Source organism: Aethalodelphis obliquidens, unplaced genomic scaffold, assembly GCF_003676395.1.
Source record: "Aethalodelphis obliquidens isolate GAN/ISIS:26980383/991018 unplaced genomic scaffold, ASM367639v1 scaffold2, whole genome shotgun sequence".
In the NCBI taxonomy this organism is placed as follows: domain Eukaryota; kingdom Metazoa; phylum Chordata; class Mammalia; order Artiodactyla; family Delphinidae; genus Aethalodelphis; species Aethalodelphis obliquidens.
In genome coordinates, this window is record NW_020837946.1 from 26361951 (window position 1) to 26389494 (window position 27544).

The window sequence follows — 27544 nt, forward strand, 5'->3', positions numbered from 1 at the left end:
TATATATTTATAATTGTTATATCGTCTTCTTGGATTGATCCCTTGATCATTTTGTAGTGTGCTTCCCTGTCTCTTGTAACATTCTTTATTTTAAAGTCTATTGTATCTGTTATGAGTATTGCTACTCCAGCTTTCTTTTGATTTCCATTTGCATGGAATAAGTTTTTCCATCCCCTCAATTTCAGTCTGTATGTGTCCGTAGGTCTGAAGTGGGTATCCTGTAGACAGCATGTATATGGGTCTTCTTTTTGTATCCATTCAGCGAGCCTCTGTCTTTTGGTTGGAGCATTTAATCCATTCATGTATAAGGTAATTATTGATATGTACGTTACTACTACCATTTTCTTAGTTGTTTGGGGTTTGTTTTTGTAGGTCCTTTTCTTCTCTTGTGTTTCACACTTAGAGAAGTTCCTTTAGCATTTGTTGTACAGCTGGTTTGTTGGTGCTGAATTTTCTTAGCTTTTGCTTGTCTGTAAAGCTTTTGATTTCTCCATCGAATCTGAATGAGATCCTTGCTGGGTAGAGTAATCTGGGTTGTAATTTCTTCCCTTTCATCACTTTAAGTATATCATGCCACTGCCTTCTGGCTTTTAGAGTTTCTGCTGAGAAATCAGCTGTTAAGCTTATGGGAGTTCCCTTGTATGTTATTTGTCATTTTTCCCTTGCTGCTTTCAATAATTTTTCTTTATCTTATTTTTTGCCAGTTTGATTACTGTGTGTCTCAGCATGTTTCTCTTTGGGTTTATCCTTCCTGGAACTCTCTGCACTTCCTGGACTTGGGTGGCTATTTCCTTTCCCATGTTATGGAAAATTTTGACTATAATCTCTTCAAATATTTTCTCGGGTCCTTTCTCTCTCTCTTCTCCTTCTGGGACCCCTATAATGCGAATGTTGTTGCGTTTAATGTTGTCCCAGAGGTCTCTTAGGCTGTCTTCATTTCTTTTCATTCTTCTTTCTTTATTCTGTTCCACAGCAGTGAATTCCACCATTCTGTCTTCCAGGTCACTTATCCATTCTTCTGCCTCAGTTATTCTGCTATTGATTCCTTCTTGTGTATTTTTCATTTCAGTTATCGTATTGTTCATCTCTGTTTGTTTGTTCTTTAATTCTTCTAGGTGTTTGTTCTTTAATTTTTCTGGGTCTTTGTTAAACGTTTCTTGCATCTTCTCGATCTTAGCCTCCATTCTTTTTCCGAGGTCCTGGCTGATTTTCACTATCATTATTCTGCATTCTTTTTCTGGAAGGTTGCCTATCTCCACTTCATTTAGTTGTTTTTCTGGGTTTTTATCTTGTTCCTTCATCGGGTACAAAGCCCTCTGCCTTTTCATCTTGTCTATCTTTCTGTGAATGTGGTTTCTGTTCCACAAGCGGCATGATTGTACCCAAGATAAATGTATTTTAAACTTAAGTATTGCCACTTTGCACTTCCAAAGACAGTGTAACAATTGAAATCTCACTATCAATTTTTGTAAATTATCTTTGTTTGGCCTTTGGAATTTTCCTATTTATAATACTTGCCAATTTGTAGGGTTTTAAATATTATTACAGTTTTCATTAGTAATTTTCTCATTACCAAAGAGTTTGATCATTTTTTAAAGTATTTATTGGTCATTTGGTCTTCTCTCTCCTATAAATTTCCTATTCATACTATTGTCTATTTGGGGGAGGGTTTTTGACATTTTCTTAGTGATTTGGGGGAGTATTTTTAATATTTAGGATAATAATCCAATACGTCTTTTAATACATAGAATATTTCATTTTTAACTTAATAAAATTTATCAATACTTTCCTTTAAGTGTTTTTTAAAATGTTTTAAGAGAATCTACTTTGAGACCATAAAGGTATTCTTCTCATCTCTTCTAAATGTTTTATAGCTTTTATGTACACCTGAAATTGATTTGGGAATGGGATGAGCTAAGAATTTATTTTACTTTTCCATATAGATAAGGAGTTGTCTCAGCACCACTTATGGAACAATTCAGCCATTTTCACACAAGTTTTAATGCCATGTCTGTCACATATTAAGTTTTCAGAAATAGGGATATGTTTTGAATCTATATAAGTTGTTCTATTGGCCAATTGATTGATCTCCTCATTAATAATTCATTTTCTTAATTTTTTTAACATTTTTATTCAATTTTTATTCAAAAATACAATTTTTTAATTTTATTTATTTTATTTTTTATTTATTTATTTTTTAACATCTTTACTGTAGTATAACTTCTTTACAGTGCTGTGTAAGTCTCTGCTTTATAACAAAATGAATCAGTTGTACATATACGTATATCCCCATATCTCTTCCCTCTTGCATCTCCCTCCCTCCCAGCCTCCCTATCCCACCCCCCTAGGTGGTCACAAAACATAGAGCTGCTCCCCTGTGCTATGCAGCTGCTTCCCACTAGCTATCTATTTTACATTTCGTAGTGTACGTATGTCCATACCACTCTCTCACTTTGTTCCAGCTTACCCTACCACCTCCCCATATCCTCAAGTCCATTCTCTAGTAGGGCTGCATCTTTATTCCTGGTTGCCCTCAGGTTCTCTATGACCGTTTTTTCTCTTAGATTCCATATATATGCGTTAGCACACGGTATTTGTTTTTCTCTTTCTAACTTACTTTACTCTGTATGACAGACTCTAGGTCCATCCACCTTACTACAAATAACTCAATTTCTTTCTTTTTATGGCTGAGTAATATTCCATTGTATATATGTGCCACATCTTCTTTATCCATTCATCTGTTGATGGACACTTAGGTTGCTTCCATGTCCTGGCTATTGTAAATAGAGCTGCAATGAATATCATGGTACATGACTCTTTTTGAATTATGGTTTTCTCAGGGTATATGCCCAGTAGTGGGATTGCTGGGTCATATGGTAGTCCTAATTTTAGTTCTTTAAGAAGCCTCCATACTGTTCTCCACAGTGGCTGTATCAATTTACATTCCCACCAACAGTGCAATAGGGTTCCCTTTTCTCCATACCCTCTCCAGCATTTATTGTTTCTAGATTTTTTGATGATGGCCATTTTGACTGGTGAGAGATGATATCTCATTGTAGTTTTGTTGTGCACTTCTCTAATGATTAATGATGTTGAGCATCCTTTCATGTGTTTGTTGGCAATCTGTATATCTTCTTTGGGGAAATGTCTATGTAGGTCTTCTGCCCATTTTTGGATTGGGTTGTTTGTTTTTTTGATATTGGGCTGCATGAGCTGCTTGTAAATTTTGGAGATTAATCCTTTGTCAGTTGCTTCATTTGCAAATATTTTCTCACGTTCTGAGGGTTGTCTTTTCGTCTTGTTTATGGTTTCCTTTACTGTGCAAAAGCTTTTAAGTTTCATTAGGTTCCATTTGTTTATTTTTGTTTTTATTTCCATTTCTCTAGGAGGTGGGTAAAAAAGGATCTTGCTGTGATTTATGTCATAGAGTATTCTGCCTATGTTTTCCTCTAAGAGTTTTATAGTGTCTGGTCTTACATTTAGGTCTTAAATCCACTGTGAGTTGATTTTTGTGTATGGTGTTAGGGAGTGTTCTAATTTCATTCTTTTACATGTAGCTGTCCAGTTTTCCCAGCACCATTTATTGAAGAGACTGTCTTTTCTCCACTGTATATTCTTCCCTCCTTTATCAAAAATAAGGTGACCATATGTGCATGCGTTTATCTCTGGACTTTCTATCCTGTTCCATTGATCTATATTTCTGTTTTTGTGCCAGTACCATCCTGTCTTGATTACTGTAGCTTTGTATTATAGACTGAAGTCAGGGAGTCTGATTCCTCCAGCTCCGTTTTTCTCTCTCAAGATTGCTTTGGCTATTTGGGGTCTTTTGTGTTTCCATACAAATAGTGATTTTTTTGTTCTACTTGTGTGAAAAATGCCAGTGGTAGTTTGATAGGGATTGCATTGAATCTGTAGATTGTTTTGGGTAGTAGAGTCATTTTCACAATGTGGATTCTACCAATCCAAGAACATGGTATAACTCTCCAACTATTTGTATCATCTTTAATTTCTTTCATCAGTGTCTTGCAATTTTCTGCATATAGGTCTTTTGTGTCCTTAAGTAGGTTTATTCCTAGGTATTTTATTCTTTTTGTTGCAATGGTATATGGGAGTGTTTCCTTAACTTCTCTTTCAGATTTTTCATCCTTAGTGTATAGGAATGCCAGAGATTTCTGTGCATTAATTTTGTATCCTGCTACTTTCCCAAATTCATTGATTAGCTCTAGTAGCTTTCTGGTAGCATCTTTAGGATTCTCTATGTATAGTATCATGTCATCTGCAAACAGTGACAGGTTTACTTCTTTCCCGATTTGGATTCCTTTTATTTCTTTTTATTCTCTGATTGCTGTGGCTAAAACTTCCAAAACTATGTTGAATAAGAGTGGTGAGAGTGGGCAACCTTGTCTTGTTCCTGATCTTAGTGGAAATGATTTCAGTTTTTCACTATTGAGGACGATGTTGGCTGTGGGTTTGTCATATATGGCCATTATTGTACTGAGGAAAGTTCCCTCTATGCCTACTTTCTGTAGGTTTTTTTTTATCATAAATGGGTGTTGAATTTTGTCGAAAGCTTTCTCTGTATCTATTGAGATGATCATATGGTTTTTCTCCTTCAATTTGTTTATATGGTGCATCACATTGATTGATTTGTGTATATTGAAGAATCCTTGCATTCCTGGAATAAACCCCACTTGATCATGGTGTATAATCCTTTTAATGTGCTCTTGGATTCTGTTTGCCAGTATTTTGTTGAGGATTTTTGCATCTATGTTCATCAGTGATATTGGCCTGTAGTTTTCTTTCTTTGTGACATGTTTGTCTGGTTTTGGTATCAGGGTGATGGTGGCCTCGTAGAATGAGTTGGGGAGTCTTCCTCCCCCTGCTATATTTTGGAAGAGTTTGAGAAGTATAGCTGTTAGCGCTTCTCTAAATGTTTGATAGAATTCACCTGTGAAGCCATCTCGTCATGGGCTTTTGTTTTTTGGAAGATTTTAAATCATAGTTTCAATTTCATTACTTGTGATTGGTCTGTTCATATTTTATATTTCTTCCTGGGTCAGTCTTGGAAGGTTGTGCCTTTCTAAGAATTTGTCCATTTCTTCCAGGTTGTCCATTTTATTGGCATATAGTTGCTTGTAGTAATCTCTCATGATCTTTGTATTTCTTCAGTGTCAGTTGTTCCATCTCTTTTTTCATTTCTAATTCTTTTGCTTTGAGTCTTCTTCCTTTTTTCTTGATGAATCTGCCTAATGGTTTATGAATTTTCTTTATCTTCTCAAAGAACCAGCTTTTAATTTTATTGATGTTTGCTATCGTTTCATTTCTTTTTCATTTATTTTTGATTTGATCTTTATGATTTCTTTCCTTCTGCTAACTTTGGCATTTTTTTTGTTCTTCTTTCTCTAATTACTTTAAGTGTAAGGTAAGGTTGTTTATTTGAGATGTTTCTTGGTTCTTAAACTTCCCTCTTAGAACTCCTTTTGCTGCATTCGATAAGGTTTGGGTCGTAGTGATTTCATTGTCATTTTTACTAGGTATTTTTTAATTTCCTCTTTGATTTCTTCAGTGATCTCTTGGTTATTAAGTAGTGTATTGTTTAGCCTCCATGTGTTTGTATTTTTTACAGTATTTTTCCTGTAATTGATCTCTAGTCTCATAGCGTTGTGGTCAGAAAAGATACTTGATACGATTTCAGTTTTCTTAAATTTACCAAGGCTTGATTTGTGACCCAAGACATGATCTATTCTGAAGAATGTTCCATGAGTTCTTGAGAAGGAAATGTATTCTGTGGTTTTTGGATGGAATGTCCCTTAAATATCAATTAGGTCCATCTTGTTTAATGTCTCATTTAAAGCTTGTGTTTGCCTATTTTCATTTTGGGTGATCTGTCCATTGGCGAAAATGGGGTATTAAAGTCCCCTACTGTGATTGTGTTACTGTCGATTTCCCCTTTTATGGCTGTCAGTATTTGCCTTATGTATTGAGGTGCTCCTATGTTGGGTGCATAAATATTTACAATTGTTATATCTTCTTGGATCAATCCCTTGATCATTATGTAGTGTCCTTCTTTGTCTCTTGTAATAGTCTTTGTTTTAAAGTCTATTTTTTTCTGATTTGAGAATTGCTACTCCAGATTTCTTTTGATTTCCATTTGCATGGAATATCTTTCTCCATCCCCTCACTTTCAGTCTGTATGTGTCCCTAGGTCTGAAGTGGTTCCCTGGTAGACAGCATATATACAGGTCTTGTTTCTGTATCCAGTCAGTCTATGTGTTTTGGTTGGAGCATTTAATCCATTTACATTTAAGGTAATTATCGATATGTATGTTCCTATTACCATTTTCTTAATTGTTTTGGGTTTGTTTTTTTAGGTCTTTTCCTTCTCTTGTGTTTCCTGGCTAGAGTAGTTCCTTTAGCATTTGTTGTAAAGCTGGTTTGATGGTGCTGAATTCTCTTAGCTTTTGCTTCTCTGTAAAGGTTTTAATTTCTCTGTCAAATGTGAATGAGATCCTTGCTGGGTACAGTAATCTTGTTTGTAGGTTTTTGCCCTTCATCACTTTAAATATTTCCTGCCACTCCCTTCTGGCTTGGAGAGTTTCTGCTGAAAGTTCAGTTGCTAACCTTATGGGGATTCCCTTGTATATTATTTGTTGTTTCTCCCTTGCTGCTTTTAATTTTTTTTCTCTGTATGTAATTTTTGATAATTTGATTAATATGTCTTGGCATGTTTCTCCTTGGATTTATCCTATATGGGACTCTCTGTGCATGCTGGACTTGATTAACTATTTCCTTTCCCATTATAGGAAATTTTTCAACTATAATCTCTTCAAATATTTTCTCAGTCCCTTTCTTTTTCTCTTCTTCTTCTGGGACCCCTATAATTCAAATATTGGTGTGTTTAATGTTGTCCCAGAGGTCTCTGAGACTGTCCTCAATTCTTTTCATTTTTTTTTTCTTTATTCTGCTCTGCAGTAGTCATTTCCACTATTTTATTTTCCAGGTCACTTATCTGTTCTTCTGCCTCAGTTATTCTGCTATTGATCCCTTCTAGAGAATTTTTTATTTCATTTATTTCATTGTTCATCACTGTTTGTTTGCTCTTTAGTTCTTCTGGGACCTTGTTAAACGTTTCTTGTATTTTCTCCATTATAGTTCCAAGATTCTGGATCATCTTTAGCATCATTACTCTGAATTCTTTTTCAGGTAGACTTCCTATTTCCTCTTCATTTCTTAGGTCTGGTAGGTTTTTACCTTGTTCCTTCATCTGCTGTGTGTTTCTCTGTCTTCTCATTTTGCTTAACCCAGCTGTGTTTGGTGTCTCCTTTTCGCAGGCTGCAGGTTTGTAGTTCCCGCTGTTTTTGGTGTCTGTCCCCAGTGGCTAAGGTTGTTTCAGTGGGTTGAGGTGGAGGAGATTAGTGCCTGTGTTCTGGTGGATGAGGCTGAATCTTTTCTTTCTGGTGGGGAGGTCCCCATTTAGTAGTGTGTTTTGGGGTGTTTGTGGCCTTATTATGATTTTAGGTAGCCTCTCTGATAATGGGTAGGGTTGTGTTCCTGTCTTGCTAGTTGTTCGGCCTAGGGGGTCCAGCACTGGAGCTTGCTGGTCATTGAGTGGAGCTGGTCTTGGCGTTGAGATGGAGAACTCTGGGAGATTTTCACCGTATGATATTATGTGGAGCTGGGAGGTCTCTTGTGGACCAATTTCCTGAACTTGCTCTCCCAGCTCAGAGGCACAGCCTCGACGACTGGCTGGAGCACCAAGAGCCTGTCATCCACATGGCTCAGAATAAGAGGGGGAAAAAAAGGAAAGAAAGGAAGAAGAAGATAAAGTAAAATAAAATAAAGTTATCAAAATAAAAAATAATTATTAAAAAAACATTTTTTAAGTAATAAAAAAAAAGAAAGAAGAGAGCAACCAAACCAAAAAACAAATCCACCAAAGATAACAAGCACTAAAAACTATACTAATAAAAAAAAAAAAAAAGAAAACGGACAGACAGGTCCCTAGGACAAATGGTAAAAGCAAAGCTATACAGACAAAATCAAACACAGAAGCATATACCTACACACTCACTAAAAAAGCAAAAGGGAAATATATATATCGTTTTCCCAATGTCCACCTCCTCAATTTGGGATGATTCTTTGTCTATTCAAGTATTCCACAGATGCAGGGTACATCAAACTGACTGTGGAGATTTAATCCGCTGCTCCTGAGGCTGCTGGGAGAGATTTAACCTTCTCTTCTTTGTTCGCACAGCTCCCGGGGTTCAGCTTTGGATTTGGACCCGCCTTTGCATGTAGGTCGCCTGAGGGCATCTGTTCTTCGCTCAGACAGGACGGGGTTAAAGGAGCCGCTGATTCGGGGGTTCTGGCTCACTCAGGCTGTGGGGAGGCAGGGGTACGGATGCAGGGCGAGGCTACGGCGGCAGAGGCCAGCGTGATGTTGCACCAGCCGGAGGCGCGCCGTGTGTTCTCCCAGGGAAGTTGTCCCTGGATCACGGGACCATGGCAGTGGCGTGCTGCACAGGCTCCTGGGAGGGGCGGTGTGGATAGTGACCTGTGCTTGCACACAGGCTTCTTGGTGGCAGCAGCAGCAGCCTTAGCGTCTCTTGCCCGTCTCTGTGGTCTGTGCTGTTAGCCGCAGCTCGCGCCAGTCTCTGGAGCTCCTTTAAGCAGCGCTCTTAATCCCCTCTCCTCGCGCTCCAGGCAACAAAGAGGCAAGAAGAAGTCTCTTGTCTCTTAGGCAGGTCCAGACATTTTCCCGGACTCCCTCCCGGCCAGCCGTGGCGCACTAACCCCCTCAGGCTGTTTTCACACTGCCAACCCCAGTCCTCTCCCTGCGATCCAACCAAAGCCGGAGCCTCAGCTCCCAGCCCCCGCCCACCCCAGCGGGTGAGCAGACAAGCCTCTCGGCCTGGTGAGTGCCGGTCGGCACCGATCCTCTGTGCGGGAATCTTCCCGCTTTGCCCTCCGCACCCCTGTGGCTGTGCTCTCCTCCGCGCTCCGAAGCTTCCCCACTCTGCCACCCACAGTCTCCACCCGCGAAGGGCCTTCCTAGTGTGTGGAAACCTTTCCTCCTTCACAGCTCCCTCCCACTGGTGGAGGTCCCGTCCCTATTCTTTGGTCTCTGTTTTTTTCTTTTTTCTTTTGCCCTACCCAGGTACGTGGGGAGTTTCTTGCCTTTTGGGAGGTCTAAGGTATTCTGCCAGCTTTCAGTAGGTGTTCTGTAGGAGTTGTTCCACATGTAGATGTATTTCTGATGTATTTGTGGGGAGGAAGGTGATCTCCGTGTCTTACTCTTCCGCCATCTTGAAGCTCCTCCCACTTTCTTAACATGATTTTTTAAGCCCCCCTCTCCGTCTTGTCCTTCTTCAGAACTGTCCTGGTTTTTCTTGATCCTTTGCTACATCGTATGTATTACAGAATTTTTGCTTTGATGGGAATTTTATTAAATTTACAAAATAATTTTGGAAAAAGAAACATTTTCTCTTCTCAACCAGCAGTAGTAGTCTTAGGTATGGACTGGCAATTAAATTCAGAAGAATTTTTGCCTTAATAATAATTAAGAATAATTAATTATTCTTAAGAATAATTGCCTTAATCTAGCAACAAGTTTACTTAACTGAAGAAAGAATATACAACAACTAACAATACAGCATACATGACAACAGCATAGAGAAGTTTGGTGACTGCCAGGTCTGGCTTCCTACTTTCCAAAAATCATCACATGGGAGCCAAGTGGTCATGAAAGACAAAACGGAGTATGCAAGAACAGTTCAGCTCAGTCAAGCCATCAGCACTGGAGTCCTTCAGGTTTCACTTGCTCTGGAAGCCTCAGGGTTATGTGACTAGCACCTATTCTTCCGTGAAGCTGCATCTCATCTACACTGATTACTCATCAGTTGCAGGTTACATAACAATGTCTTGACAGTGAAGACCAGGGCTTGGTCTGGTACACAGTCACCTCTTCCACATTCACATTTTCTGACTGTTGTTGATGTATAAGAAAGCAATTGAGTTTTTAATATTGATCTCATATACAGTAAACTTTTTGAGATCTTATGTCTAATAATTTGCCCCAGTATTCTTTTGAATTTTTCCATATAGGCAATCTTTATCTGCTATTAAAACAACTTTTGTACTTCCTATTCAGTCTTTATAACTTTTATTTCTTTTCCCAATTTTATCATTCTAATAACTGGAATTTAATTTTAGATAGAAGTGATATTAGAAAGGAAATTAAAGGAAATACTTGTGAGGTTTTGACATTTATTGTAGTATTTGGTGCAGATTATATTGTATACACCCTTCATTGGGTTTAAGATTTCCTCTTCTACTTCTGGGTTACTGAAAGCTTTTTATCATGATTGGAATTGGATTCTATCAAATGAGCTTTTTATTCTTTATCATTTTTTCCATTAATCTACTTTGTCTAATCTTGATATAGCTACATTGGCTTTCTACAGGTTTTTAGATATAGAATAGTATTATCTGCAATTATTTTTCTCTTTCTTTTCAATTTTTATGTACAGTTTATATTTATTTTTCTCTTGACTCCAGTAAAATGTTAAATAATGTGGTGATAATGGACAACCTGGCCTTATTCTTTTACATTATTGCTATCCTTCTGGGTGCATATTTGAAACCTAACCCAAGTGAGGTCAGGCCAATAGTTATGAATCCTTAGGAGCGTATTTTTCGTGTACCCAGAGCCAAGGTTGAGATATATAAGCTTCCTGATCACCTACCTGCTTGTGCTTTTGGGCAAACTTTTATCCTTTTTTTAATTGAGATGTAATTACCATATAACACTGTATTAGTTTCAGGTCTACAACATAATGATTTGTTGTATGTATATATTGCAAAATGATCACCACAATAAGCCTAGTTAACATCCATCATCACACAGTTACAAGTTCTTTTTTCTTGTCATAAGTTCTAAGATCTACTCTCTTAACAACAGCAGGCTTTTTCTTTGCCTTTTCACTTAGCATGTAGCCCCTTAAGGGTTCCAATTTAATGCAGGATCTTAGTTTCTGCTCCCCACCTTTTGGATAATCACTTAAACTCAAGCCCTAAATTGCCAAGATCAGGGATGCTCCCTTCCTGCTTCCAAAGGCAATGAAATTTCCAAGTCCTACTTATTGTTTGTTTCCCCTTCATTTTTGACAGCTGGCCTTTCACTGACTCTTTTGTAAACTCAATTATGAATTTTAACTTAACTTCGAAAATGTAATGCATTGCTATAGTGTAACAAAATTTAAGTAAAAAATGAAAATTCTCTCTTACCCCAGTCCATCATCCACACAGTTTCCAACACTACCCTCTCCCCAGAAAAACCCACAGGTAACAACTACTGCTTCTTGTATATCTTACCAGATTTTCTTCATACCTTCAATCAAATATAAAATATATTCTAATTATCTCCCCCTTTGTTACTCAAAAGGTAGCGTACCACACACATTATCCTGTACCTTGCTTTTCTTTTTCACATAACAATATATCTTAGAGATCTTTCCATACGTACATAGAGTGTATCCTCATTTTTATACAGCCATGTCATATTAAATTGTACGACTGTACATAGCTTAGCTAATCAATTCCCTATAGCAAAAGTCCATGGTAGAAAATTAGCAGGAATAATTAGCTCTGAGTTTGGGCTCCTACATATTTCAGTGCTCCTTACCAGTTTATGTACAACCATTAAAAGTTCAGCTGGGGCTTCCCTGGTGGCACAGTGGTTGGGGGTCCGCCTGCCGATGCAGGGGACACGGGTTCGTGCCCCAGTCCGGGAAGATCCCACATGCCGCGGAGCGGCTGGGCCCGTGAACCATGGCCACCGAGCCTGCGCGTCCGGAGCCTGTGCTCCGCAACGGGAGAGGCCACAGCAGTGAGAGGCCCGCGTACCGCAAAAAAAAAAAAAGTTCAGCTGGTTTGCTTGTTTCTCCTACTGCTGGTTCTGTAGATTTCCTCTCGTATGGTTGCTCCTCAGCTACCTGCCTCACCTGTTGCTCAGCTTCCCCTGAGGGTGGAAATGGCTGCAGTTCTCACTGATGTGCCACCCAGATCCCCTATCAGGTTCATCCCTCTCTGAAGTTCAGTTTACTTGTTCTTCTTTGTGTCTACAGCTCTTCAAAAGCCCTAAAGATAAATGGTATTGTTCAGTTGTTTGTTTGTTTGTTTGTCCAGGTTTTCTCATAAGAGATGTAGGAAGGGTATTGCCCTTACACATCTTACTTGAAAACTTTCTTGTCTTATTTTTAACATGAAATGCCTCTAGTGTTTCCTAATAATCATGATACTGATTTGGGAGCTGAAATAGAATATTTTATGATTTTGAGGAAGCAGTCATCAATTCCCATGTTACTGAGAATTTTTTTATTTATCAACGTTTGTTGCATTTTGTGAAAAAATTATTAGTACATACAGAGAAAATAAGAAGAAGAAATTTTAATATATGATATTAAGCATTCTTACAACCTTATATATTAATAAATTTCATCAGTGTTTCATGGACACTCAAAGAATATATGCACTATAGTACAAGATTTAATTTTGCTTTGTAAAGTATTCTGAAAATGTTTTTTCTAATTAGTAGATGAGGTAAGCTGATTTAAATATATGGATCAATTTATTTTTTTCTAAGTTCTTTACTGTGTAGAAGTGATTTTTCTATACAGTTACTTTGTTACCTAGGAAGTTTTATTTTTTGTTCTATCATTATATAACTATCATTATAGTCACTATCATTATAGTGACTATCATTATAATTACACTACTGTGTAGGGGATTCCCTGGCAGTCCAGTGGTTAGGACTCTGTGCTCTCACTGCTGAGGGCCCAGGTTCGATCCCTAGTCGGGGAGCTAAAATCCCATAAGCCACACGGTGTGGCATAAAATGAATAAAATAAAACCATTAATCCTCTAGTAAGTCTCTTACAATGAAAAAATTAGCCTGTTTTCTCCATTTGTCCCCTAACCTCCTTCTTTCACCACTCAATTTTGGTCAATAATTTTATATTTCTAATTGTTTTCCTTTGTACTATTAAATATGATTCTCCAATCAAGATTTTGTACAGTACATTACAAAAACTCTCCATAAACTAAGAATGTAGGTGAATTTTCTCAACCAGATAAAGAACATCTACCAAAAATCTACAACTAACATCAATGCTTAACAGTGAGAAACTCAAAGCATTCCCACTAAGATCAAGAGCAGGACAAGGGTGTCCCCTCTTCTCAGTCCTTTTCAACGTTATACTGGAAGTCCTAGCTATAAGAAAAGGAAATAAAAGGTGTAGAGATTGGGAAGGAAGAAATAAAACTGTGTTGTTCACAGACACCTTGATCATCTATATATAATATCCGAAAGAATCAACAAAGAAAGTCCTTGAACAATAAGCATCTACAGCAAGATACAAGATTAATGTACAAAAGTCAATTGCAATGAAAGACATAGAGGAACCCTATACATATATTTCTGAGTAAAAGGAGCTAATCTGCAAAGGCCCTATACGATAATATTCCAACAATATGACATTCTGGAAAAGGAATGGTTGCCAGGGGTCAGGACATAGAGAGGAATGAATAGGCAGAGCACAGAGATTTTTAGAGTGGTGAAAATACTCTGTATGACACTGTAATGATGGGTATGTGTCATTATACATTTGTCAAAGTCCACAGAATGTACATCAAGAGTGAATCCTAAGGTTCTGAACTTTGGGTGATAATGATGTATTAAAGTAGATTGATCAGTTGTAAAAAAATACGCCATTCTGTTGCAGGATGCTGATAGTAGGGGAGGCTGTGTGTGGGAGTAGGACGTAAGTGGGGACTCTGTGTACTGCTTGCTCAATTTTTCTATAAACCTAAAACTGCTCTAAAAAATAAAGTCCATCTTTAATGCAAATAAATAAATTGATTGATTGATTACATATTTCATTCAGGCCTTCTGCCAACAGCCCAGCTGCCAATCCATTTTTGCAAGCAAGGAATATTGCCTTTGCAATTCAGAGTGAATCCCTCACCTTAGGAAGTGTATTTTTCCTGGGACTTTCTGAAATCTGCCACTGGGTACTCTATCTTCTATGCTTTTATTCCACTATTTCCCATAAGCTTCCACTTGATTTCAACCTTACTCACACCATTTCCCACTCTATTTTTGCAAACAGAGAAGAAAGCTTTTACACTCAAGAGTGAGTTCCTTACTTTGAGGAAGCATACCTGTATGGCTTTTGCCCAATTGCATGCTGCACTTGGTTGGTACCCATTTAGAAATATCTTTCTGCAAGCAGCTACTTAGAGCCATCACTACTGAGGCCTCTCACCACGCTATGTACTTTTTTCACTTCTTCTTTTGAGGTTTCTATCAGATCACAGATGCGTTATAGAAGTTTTGGGGACTTCCCTGGTGGTCCAGTGGTTAAGACTCCATGCTTCCACTGCAGGAGACACAGGTTTCATCTCTGGTAGAGGAACTAAGATCCCACATGCCACATGGCACAGCCAAAAAAAAAAAAAATTATGTTAAAGTCTGTAAAATATCCCCATCTCCTAATTTATGAAATGAGTTTGTGGGTAGTTGTTCTCTTTGTGTTTTTGCATGATTTTCATGAGGGGAAAGAGAGAGAAGCTGACTTATGTAGCCAGGTACATACCAAGTATCTTACTATGAATGCTAAGGATATTTGCAATACTTTATCTAGTATTTCTACGTGCTTTATAATGGAAAGAGTAATGCATGCTGTGTACTGGCAAGGTCCCTCCTTTTAAGATGGAGGCTCTCATTCTCCAGCTTCTGAGAGTGTATAGATCTGACACCCTTCTGCCCCACTTTCAGTGGCAGCCCACATCCAACACCAGGTCGATGCTGCTCTATAAAGACCTGGCATCCTGGTCTCAATTCAGAACAGCTCTGAAAGGTTGTCTCCACTGCAGATTTCCCCATGGGATTGGCTAAGGCCTTTGTTGCAACTGTATTACAGTTTACCTCTGCCCAATCTTATTTTCTTCATTCCTCACAGGTATTAATCCTAAAAGCATCCCAAAAAACCTCCTACATGCTAATCTCCATCTCAAAATCTTTTCTAAGATATTCAACCTAAGACCTTTGGTTCCAGGTGTAGACTATAAAAACAATGTAAAATGAGATTTTGAAGCTGGATCCCATGCCATCCAAGTGGCAATGAGGATCCCATCACTGGAGGTAGGAGAAGAATGAATATTCCCTAGCATGCTGTACCAGTGCAATTGTTTAAAATGTCATGAGTGGTGAACGAGGATGGAATATTGATTAAAGGGAGTATACTGCAAAGGACAAAATCTGAGGCATTTGTGGAATTCACGGGAAGTAGTAAATATTAAGCCTGTAGACTTAGATGGTTTAGGGGGATGTATTCATTTGCTAGGGCTACTTTAACAAAGTACCACACGCAAGAGAAATTTACCATCTCAGTTCTGGAGGCTAGAAATCCAAGATCAAGGTATCACCAGGATTGGTTCCTTCTGAGGGCTGAGAGAGAAGACTTGTCCCACACCTCTGTCTAACTTCTGGTGGTTTGCTAGCAATCTTTGGTGTCCCCTGGCTTGTAGAAGCAGCACCTTGAACTCTACCTTCATCTTCACATGGTATGAAGTGTTTTTGCATCCAAATTTCCCCTTCTTAAAAGGACACCAGTCTTAGTGAATTAGGGACCCACTCTATTCTTAACTAATTACATCAGCAAGGACCCTATTGACCCTATTGACAAATAAGGTAACATTCTGAAGTACTAGAGGTTAAGACTTCGAAATATGGATTTTGGAGGGAAGAGAGACACAATTCACCCTACAATAGTGGGGGATACCAAGTAGAAGCCTCTGAAATTGCCCCATCATGGTCCAGCGAAGATAGTAAATCAAAACCAATATACATTCCAGAGCAATGACATGCCACCTTTAAAGACCTAAAGGAAGTGAGAGTAGTGGTCCTGTTACTGACCCTTTCGAGTCTGGCCCAAGCAAGCGTCCTCCCAGTGTCATTCGAGCCAATAGAATGAGATGGAGTTTGGTTCAGAAGCAAAGGAAACCTTCATTCTTTGATCAGAGAATGGACAGGTGTGTGCTCATGCTCTAGAGCAGGGGTCCCCAACCCCTGGGCCGTGGACCGGTATCAGCCCTCAGCCTGTTAGGAACCGGGCCACACAGCAGGAGGTGAGTGGCGGGCGAGCGAGCGAAGCTTCATCTGCCGCTGCCCATCACTCCCTATCGCCACATTACTGCCTGAACCATCCCCCCTCACCCCCCCACCACCCCGTCTGTGGAAGAATTGTCTTCCATGAATCTGGTCCCTGGTGCCAAAGAGGTTGGAGACCGCTGCTCAAGAGGACTCACTCTCCCCCAAAAGGCCCTCGACAGGGCTGCTTTACAGGGATCTCGTCAGCAGGGAGGGGACGGGGTTCTTGCGGGGTGGGCGGGGCTGCACTGCTCACGTTCCAGATCGAAGTGCTGGGGACAGTGTCTCTGCACACCGCCCGCTGTCTTCATTTTATTTTTTTCTATTTTGTTTTCATAAATTTATCTATTTTATTTATTTTTGGCTGCGTTGGGTCTTTGTTGCTATGCGCAGGCTTTCTCTAGTTGCAGCGAGCGGGGGCTACTCTTCGTTGCAGTGCATGGGCTTCTCATTGCGGTGGCTTCTCTTGTTGCAGAGCACAGGCTCTAGGCGCGCAGGATCAGTAGTTGTGGCACGTGAGCTCAGTAGTTGTGGCTCGTGGGCTCTAGAGCGCAGGCTCAGTAGTTGTGGCGCATGGGCTCAGTTGCTCTGCGGCATGTGGGATCCTCCCGGACCAGGGCCTGAACCCATGTCCCCTGCATTGGCAGGTGGATCCTTAACCACTGCACCACCAGGGAAGCCCCGTCTTCATTTGAAATTGCATTGTCAAGCCCAGTGGCCTGCCCAGCTTAGGTGTCATTGGTGTAGCCATTTCACACAAGGATCTCTGGGCTGAAGTGCTGGCTGCAAGGCCTCTGCATGTATCCCCCTATGAGCGAGTGAAACTAGACTAAGCACCAAAGAAAAGAAAAAAGGTTAGACTTTATTTTATTACCCAGCTTTTATTTAATTGTTAATGGTCTTTGCCACTGACAGTCCCAGGCATATCTCCATTTAATTTGCCAGTTTGGCCCCTACAAAATTCAGAAGAATGCTAGAGAATGACAGTGAACTACCCCAAACCTGAAACATTGCAGTAGCCTCAGATGTATTGTACACAGCCAATGATCTGGCCAATGTACTGTTTTTCATTCCTATCCAGGACGATAATCAACAGTTTTCTTTCTCTTGGAACAGAATAGTACACATTTTGGGTCTTACCTCAAGGCTATGTTAAGTCTCTCTTCTCTATCATAAGAGAGGCTGAAGGGACTTAGACAATGGATATTCCACACTGCGCTTTACTCTATAAAAATGACAGAATGTTAATCAGTCAGATGAGCAAGAAATGGCAAGTAAAACACATATGTCCCAGAGGGTGAGAGAGAAAACTCTCCAAAGAGACAGTACATTCCATACCCAGCAATACTGTTCTGGCCCATATACCAGTGACCAAAATAGCTGCCAGCTCTGAGAGAGGCTAGAGAAGAAGGCTCTGCAGTAGGTCCAGGCTGTGGTGCAAGCAGCTCTGCCACTTAGGCTATATGACTTAGCAGATCGGATGTTATTAGAAGTTTCAGTTTTGAGAAAAGACACCATGTGGAGTTCATGGCAAGCCCCAGTGGAGAATTGCACTGAATACTCCTGGAGTGTGAATCCCAAGGACATTCCCCCATAAACTTCCTTCACACAATTCTCTGTCACAAAATTAAAGTCTTCAGATGATCTAATCTCTATAAGATCCTAAATACCTCCATCTGAAATTGTTCTCTAAATTGCTTACACTTAGGCAATATTTTAAAAAGATGTATGTTTTTCTGTAATGAGACCGTCACCCCACCCATTAGCCCTAGGTTCATAGTCAGCAATCACTTTACTCTACTGGGTGCCTGCATGACTTCATGAAAAAGCTGGACTTCTGGACTGACCTACTGGCTCATGCAGCCTCGCCCCAGATTCCCTCCCTCCTCACTCTGTCGTTTATATCTACCATCCCTGCATTAAATCCCTGGGCAGTTTATAACACAAGAGAATGGTCTCCTTCCCGTGTGAAGCGAATGCTACTCCCTGTAGCTGTTGTTTAAATAATGTCACATGTTATTTAAAAGAGTAGAATGATTCATTGAACCAGTCTCAAAAATGACAGACTTTTCCACATACTACTTCATTACTATGAAGTGACCGTATTTCCAACCCACTAATGAGCCATATCTTCTATCAATATTCAGGTGAAATTGTTACTCCCACATCCAATCTGTTGATGCTACGGTCTAAGTGTTCATGTCCCCCATCCACAATTCATATGTTGAAATCCTAATGCCCAATGTGATGGTATTAGGAGGTGGGGCCTTTGGGAGGTGCTTTAGTCATGAGGGTGGAACCCTCATGAATGGGCTTAGTGCCTTTATAATAGAGGCTCCAGAAAGATCACTCATTCCTTCCACCATGTGAGGATACAATGAGAAGTCTACAGCCTGGAAGAAAGACCTCACCTGGCCATGCTGGCAACCTGATCTTGGATTTCCAACCTCCAGAAATGTGAGAAATAAATTTCTGCTGTGTATAAGCTACTCAGTCTATGGTATTTTGTTACAGCAACATGAATGAACTAAGACAATTGGGAAGCCCTATCTATTCTATCTCAAAATATATATGTATTGAGAATATATTCACTTCCTTCCATCTCCGCTACCACATCTGTTTCCAGGGACCACATCTCTCACCTAGAAAGCACAGTAACCTCCTGACTGGGCTCCATAGAACCACCCACCAATCTCTTCTCCACAAACGTAAATAATCATCCCACTCTGCTGCTTACAACCCCCTCGTGGCTTCTTTTCAATGCTAAAATGAAATCGCAAATCTTTATCCTGGGCTCCCGCACCCTGCATGGCCTGGCCCCACATGCATGCCTCCCTCCCATCCCCACGTCTCAGGCCACTCTCACACTCACTTGCTACAGTACACTGCAAACATGCCAAACTTTCAACCTGTTCTCCTTCCAGGACTTCCTTCCAGGCTTTGCACCTGCCCTTCTTTCTACCTGAAAGATAGAGATGATCCACAAAACAAAAAAAAAATCTGCTACTTCATTTTGAGGTCTCATACATCTTTTTACTTTAGCCAAGAAATAGTATATACATTAAGAATTCACTCCTCAAAACTGATGGGGTAGGTAAGAAGGAAAAATGGGGGGAAGTAATAGAGACAGTACTATATCACAGAATCCTAATGAGCATGTATTTATCATTGGCTGGGGGGTATGAGGAAAAAGTGAATAAGCCTCCACTCCTCTAGCCTCCTCATTTCCCCACTTGTGAGTGAATTAAGAGCCATAAACAACAAGGAAGTTCTCTCCGAACTAAAGTACTAACCAATACGTGACTGTGCTTCCTCATTTACAAATTTAGACATTTAGAGCTGTCATATTTAATGCCACTTTCCTGTTAATATCAGTAATTAGACCATTGATGGGACCTCTCTGGAGGTCTAGTGGTTAAGACTCCAAGCTTCCACTGCAGGGGGCACGGGTTCGATCCCTGGTTAGGGAACTAAGATCCCACATGCTGTGCAGCATGGCCACAAAAAAAAAAAAAAATAGATCAATGGTATAATTGCAGTGATTCTAGATGGAACAGGAAAACTGAATTACACATGAATGGGTTTCAAAATCATCCACCCTCCCTAAATATATGTTTCAGGGAATTGAACTACTTAACCTTAATCTTTATAAGCCTGACAGCTTTCAAAACAGGAATTCTCTAGGTTCGTATTCAGAAACAAAATTTATGTTACTTGCTTTCTACAGTCCTAACTGCTGCGTTACTCCCTTTTGTTTAATTTATTTTTGTCAAGTATAGTGGATTTACAGTGTTGTGTTAATTTCTGCTATACAGCAAAGTGATTCTGTTATACATATATATACATTATTGTTCATATTCTTTTCCATTATGGTTTATCATAGGATATTGAATATAGGTCCCTATGCTATACAGTAGGACCTTGTTTATCCATTCTACATATAATAGTGTGCCTCTGCTAATTCCTAACTCCCAATCCATCCCTCCCCCACCCCTCTCCCCCTTGACAACCACAAGTCTGTTCTCTATGTCTGTGAGTCTGTTTCGTAGATAGCTGCTTTACTCTTGATTGAAGTCAAAAGAAAGACCATACAAGTGGGGCGTATGAAATAAGAGGGCACACTCTTAGCCTGGCCGGCTCATTAGTTAAGTTCCAACTGACCATAAATGAAGAAAGTACCACCAGAATTCTAAATTTTCAATATGTATTAGTCAGGATTCTCCAGAGAAACAGAAAAATACATATATGTATGTATGTATATATATATAAGTATATATGATATGTATATATGGCTCATATGATTATAGAATATAAGGAAACAATGGCCTATAAGGAAAAGTTAATATGCACCCACTGTAGATAATCCATATTCATTCACTCATGTAATAACTTTATTCATTGAACACTTACCATACGCAAGACAAACATGGCAGTGAATAAGACAAGAGGATGCTGCACTCATCAAAATTCTATTAAAAAGCATATATTAAAAGTGCAATAGCTAGCATTCCTTTGCTACTGATTGTGTTAGAGCCTATGCTAAATGTTTTATTCACATGCATTTCTCATTTATTCCCCAAAATCTAAATTAAACTTCATATTTTAAAAGTTATACATGAGGAAAATGTGGTAGGCTAAATAATAGCTTTCCAAATATGTCTATGTCCTAATTCAGAGAACCTGTGAATATGTTGATTTACATGATTTACGAGGGACCCTGATGACATGATTAAATTGAGGATTGTGGGTTCCTGATTCCAGGTGGGTGAACTTAATCATAAAGATCCTTATAAGAGAGAGGTAGGCAGATCAGAGTCATTAACAGATGTGAAGACAGAAGCAGAGGTTGGAGTGATTGAAGAAGGGGCCATCAGCCAAGAAATACAGGCCACTTTTAGAAGATGAAAAAGGCAAGGAAGGGTCTCAGGGGTTTTGCAGGCTGGTGTGGAGAAGTGCCCTTCTGTGGGGCTTTTCTGCCCCTTGACAGGCTTTTGGAGTTGGAGTCACAGGAGCCAATAACTCATCACGCCAGCACTTTGGAGGTTGCTGCTCTGCCGGGGACTCTGAGGAATGCTTCATCTCCCGAGCACTCAGAGTTGAGCAGGCCAATTTGGTTTTGATGCTGTGCCAGAAATCTTCTGACAATGAGCTATTGGAACTTGGAGAAAAGGAATTGTGTGCAGTACCACAGGCATTTTCTGGTAGACAACAGTCTGTTTCATGAGACTCAGTCAGGTTAATCAATCCAATTTAAGGGAAATCTGAGCATCTTCCCAGTCTGGGTGAATTCTGATCAGATAGCTTATTCCAGTTTCCTCTGAATAATTGGTTGTAGGCAGAGACAGATGACGGGGAAATCACTTGAGACAGAAGGGGAACATCTGAGGCTATCAGAGAAGGGTGAAACAGCCGGTCTGTAGCAGACAGGACAGAGTGAGACCTACACAGATGGTCCATGCCACAGCCGTGCACGCCCCAGACTGGGACGTGTGTGCCGGTGCACACGGGAGCTGAGAGCTGGAATATGGGGATTGGAGAGCAAACCCCGGGGGGAGGACTGCTGTTGGCTGCAAGGAGACAGCCTGAGGGGTTGGGAGGGAAGAAATCTGCAACCAGGAATGCTTGTGGAGGAAACCCATACTGCCACAGAAGCAAGGCACCACTGTTGAGTGATGTGCAGGGGGTGGAGCCACCATTGCAGCCTCTTTCCCCCAAGCACCAGCCCTTGTTTCACCAGGCACTAGGAAAAGCCCACAACAATGCTGGCTTTCACACGCCTGCCACCAGTCGCTAAAAAAAACCCCCACCAAGGCTGATCTTCTTGCACCCGCCTCCAGGCACTAGGAAAAGCTCCCACCAGGGCTGGATCTCTTGCATCTGTGGCCACCAGCTTTCCTGTGCACCTGTCGCCACCAGGGCCCCCATGACACAAGCAGCCATGCCACCTCTGTGCCCTGTCCTCACGGGGGCACACCCAAGTGCTCCAGGGCAGCTTCAGGAGCAGACTCCTGTGGGTGGCCCACACTCAGAGGTGGGGCTAAAACCACAGCTGAGCTGCAGTGGAAGGTGACTAAGGGAGATGAACAAAAATCTTTCCGTGCAGCTGCACAAACAACAGATTAAATTCCTACGATCATCTTGGTAAATCCTGCATTTATGGAATATCTAAATGGACAGCAAGTGTTCCCCAAACTGAAACTGGTCTAGCTCTAGCAGCTGTGGACTTTGGGGACTAGTACACGCAGGAGTTGGGCCAGGTCAGAGTCTGAGCTGCTCCCACAGAGGGACCAGAGACCTACCTAGAGGTTTTGGAGGGCCTTCTGGGGAGGCAGAGGTTGGCTGTGACTCATGGCGGGGGCAAGGACACTGACAGCTGAGACTCCAGGAAAATGTAGTCATTACTACTTTTTAATGTTTTGTTTTATTCTGTTATTGTTTTAATATCATTATTTGTTTTTATTTAGTTTTTTCATTTTTAATATTTTTTATTTTTTTATATTTCTACATTACTTTTTTGTTCTGTGTTTTTTCCTTGTTTTTTTTTTCTTTGTTCTATATTGTTTTTATCTTTTATCCTTTGTTCTATTTGTTCTTTTTTATCTTTTTAAATCATTTTGGTGGCTTTGTTTTGTTTTCTTTGCTTTTTTCCTTCAGTTTGCATTCTGCTTTAATTTTAGTTTTTGTTAGTGTTGTTTTTAATTGTTTGATTTCATTTTAGGATTCTTTTCTTTGGTTGTTCTCTTGTTTTTTGTCTTCTCTGTTTTTGTTTTTATTATTTTGTATGTGTGTGTTTTTGTTGTGGGTTTTTTTGGTTTCGTTTGGTTTTGCTTTTAGCATTTGTCTGGGCTTTTGTATGTTCATTTGTTTTCTTTGCTTGTTTTTAATTGTTGCTGTTGCTATCTGCTTGCTTTTGTCTTTGCCATTTCTCTTGGATTTTGTATGTCTGTCTGTTTTCATTTGTTTTCTTCCTGCCCTTTTCATTTCTCTTCTTCTCCCCCTTTTCTGCTGAGCTGTATGGCTTGCAGTGTCTTGGTTCCTAGGCCGGGGATCAGACCTGAGGCTCTGAGGTGGGAGAACTGAGTCCAGAACCTGGAACACCAGAGAATTCCTGGCCCCAGGGAATTATAATTGGGTGACAGCTCTCCCAGAGGTCTCCATCTCAACTCCAAGACCTGGCTCCACCCAACTACCTGCAGGCTCCAGTGCTAAACGCCCCATGCCAAACAACAAGCAAAACAGGAACACAAATCCATCTATCAGCAGACAGCCTGCCTAAAATCATACTAAGCCCACAGACACCCCAAAACACTCCACCAGATGCAGCCCTGCCCATCAGAGGGAAAAGATCCAGCTCCACCCACAAGAACGCAGGCACCAGTCCCTTCCACCAGGAAGCCTACACAACCCACTGAACCAACCTTACCACTGGGGGCAGACAGAAAAACAACAGAAACTATGAACCTTCAGCCTGCAAAAAGGAGACCCCAAACACAGTAAGTTAAGCAAAATGAGAAGACAGAGAAACACACAGCAGATGAAGGAGCAAGGTAAAAACCCACCAGACCAAACAAATGAAGAGGAAATAGGCAGTGTACCTGAAAAAGAATCAGAGTAATGATGGTAAGGATGATCCAGAATCTCAGAAACAGAATGGAGAAAATACAAGAAACGTTTAACAAGGACCTAGAAGAACTAACGAGCAAACAATGATGAACAACCCAATAAATGAAATTAAAACTTCTCTAGAAGGAATCAATAGTAGAATAACTCAGGCAGAAGAACAGATAAGTGACCTGGAAGATAAAATAGTGGAAATAACTACTGCAGAGCAGAATAAAGAAAAAAGAATGAAAAGAATTGAGGACAGTCTCAGAGACTTCTGGGACAACATTAAATGCACCAACATTCAAATTATAGGAGTCCCAGAAGAAGAGGAGACAAAGAAAGGGACTGAGAAAATATTTGAAGAGATTATAGTTAAAAACTTCCCTAGTATGGGAAAGGAAATAGTCAATCAAGTCCAGGAAGTGCAGAGAGTCCCATACAGGATAAATCCAAGGAGAAACACACCAAGACACATATTAATCAAACTATCAAAAATTAAATACAAAGAAAAAAATATTAAAAGCAGCAAGGGAAAAACAACAAATAATGTACAAGGGAATCCCCATAAGGTTAGCAGCTGATCTTTCAGCAGAAACGCTACAGGCCAGAAGGGAGTGGCAGGATATATTAAAAGTGATGAAAGGGAAAAACCTACAACCAAGATTACTCTACCCAGCAAGGATCTCATTCAGATTTGAAGGAGAAATCAAAATCTTTCTCAGACAAGCAAAAGCTAAGACAATTCAGCACCACCAGACCAGCTTTGCAACAAATGCTAAAAGAACGTCTCTAGGCAGGAAACACAGAGAAGGAAAAAACCTACATAAACAAACCCAAAACAATTAATAAAATGGCAGTAGGAACATACATATTGATAATTACCTTAAATGTAAGTGGAGTAAATGCTCCAACTAAAAGACACATACTGGCCAAATGGATACAAAAACAAGACCGGTATATATGTTGTCTACAAGAGACCCACTTCAGACCTAGGGACACATACAGACTGAAAGTGAGGGGATGGAAAAAGATTTTCCATGCAAATAAGGATCAAAAGAAAGCTGGAGTAGCAATTCTAAAAGTAGCAGACTTTAGAATAAAGACTGTTACAAAAGACAAGGAGGGACACTGCATAAGATCAAGAGATCAATGCAAGAAGAAGATATAACAATTGTAAATATTTATACACCCAACATAGGAGCACCACAACACATAAAGCAAATGCTAACAGCCATAAAAGGGGAAATCAACAGTAACACAATAATGTTGGGGGACTTTAACACTCCACTTACACCAAAGGATAGGTCATCCAGACAGAAAATTAATTAGGAAACACAAGCCTCAAATGACACATTAGACCAGATAGACTTAATTGATACTTATAGGACATTCCATCCAAAAACAACAGAATACACACTCTTCTCAGGTGCTCATGGAACATTCTCCAGGATAGATCACATCTTGGGTCACAAACCAAGCCTCGGAAAATTTAAGAAAATTGAAATCATATCAAGCATTTTTTCTGACCACAATGGAATGAGATTAGAAATCAATTACAGGAAAAAAAAACTGTAAAAAACACAAACACATGGAGGCTAAACAGTATGCTACTAAATAACCAAGAGATCACTGAAGAAATCAAAGGAGAAATAAAAAAATACCTAGAAACAAATGACACCAAAAACCTATGGAAGGCAGCAAAAGCAGTTCTAAGAGGGAAGTTTACAGCAATACAATCCTACCTCAAGAAACAAGAAAAATCTAAAATAAACAACCTAACCTTACACCTAAAGCAACTAGAGAAAGAAGAACAAACAAAACCCAAAGTTGGTAGAAGGAAAGAACTCATAAAGATCAGAGCCGAAATAAATGAAATAGAAAAAACAAACAAAAAACAATAGAAAAGATCAATAAGGCTAAAAGCTGGTTCTTTGAGAAGATAAACAAAACTTATAAACCTTTAACCAGATGCATCAAGAAAAAAAGGGAGAGGAGAGGACTCAAATCAATAAAATTAGAAATGAAAAAGAAGTTACAATTGACACCTCAAAAATACAAAGGATCCTAATAGACTACTACAAGCAACTATATGCCAATGAAATGGACAGCCTGGAAGAAATGGACCAATTCTTAGAAACATACAACCTTCCAGAACTGAACCAGGAAGAAATAGAAAATATGAACAGACCAATCACAAGCAATGAAATTGCAACTGTGATTAAAAATCTTCCAACAAAGAAAAGCCCAGGACCAGATGGCTTCACAGGCGAATTCTATCAAACATTTAGAGAAGAGCTAACACCTATCCTTCTCAAACTCTTCCAAAATATAGCAGAGGGAGGAACACTCCCAAACTCCTTCTACGAGGCCACCATCACCTTGATACCAAAACCAGACAAGGATGTCACAAAGAAAGAAAACTACAGGCCAATATCACTGATGAACATAGATGCAAAAATCCTAAACAAAATACTAGCAAACAGAATCCAACAGCATATCCAAAGGATCATACACCATGATCAAGTGGGGCTTATCCCAGGGATGCAAGGATTCTTCAATATCAATAAATCAATGTGATACACAGTGTAAACAAACTGAAGAATAAAAACCATATGATCATCTCAACTGATGCAGAAAAAGCTTTTGACAAAATTCAACGCCCATTTATGATAAAAACTCTCCAGAAAGTGCACACAGAGGGAACCTACCTCAACATAATAATGGTCATATATGACAAGCCCACAGCAAACATTATTCTCAATGGTAAAAAACTGAAAACATTTCCTCTAAAATCAGGAATAAGACAATGGTGCCCACTCTTGCCGCTATTATTCAACATAGTATAGGAAGTCCTAGCTATGGCAATCAGAGAAAAGAAAGAAATAAAAGGAATCCAAATCAGAAAAGAAGTAAAACTGTCACTGTTTGCAGATGACATGATACTGTACATAGAGAATCATAAAGATGCCACCAGAAAACTACTAGAGCTAATCAATTAATTAGTAAAGTCACAGGATAAAAAATTAATGCACAGAAATCTCTTGCATTCCTATACACACTAACAACAAATGATCAGAATAAGAAATTAAGGAAACAACCCCATTTACCACTGCAACAAAAAGAATAAAATATCTAGGAATAAACCTACCTAAGAAGGGAAAAGACCTGTACTTTGAAAACTATAAGATACTGATGAAAGAAATCAAAGACGACACAAACAGATGAAAAGATATACCATATTCTTGGATTGGAAGAATCAATATTGTGAAAATGACTCTAATACTCAAAGCAATCTACAGATTCAATGGAATCCCTATCAATTTACCAATGGTGTTTTTCACAGAACTAGAACAAAAAATGTTACAATCTGTATGGAAACACAAAAGACCTCAAATAGCAAAAGAAATGTTGAGAAAAAAAAAATGGAGCTGGAGGAATCAGACTCCCTGACTTCAGACTTTACTACAGGGCTACAGTAATCAAGACAGTATGGTACTTGCACAAACAGAGAAATATAGATCAATGGAACAGAATAGAAAGCCCAGAGATAAACCCACACACCTATGGTCAACTAATCTATGACAAAGGAGGCAAGAATATGCAATGGAGAAAAGACAGCCTCTTCAATAAGTGGTGCTGGGAAAACTGGACAGCTACATGTAAAAGAATGAAATTAGAACACTCCCTAACACCATATGGAAAAATAAACTCAAAATGGATTAAAGGCCT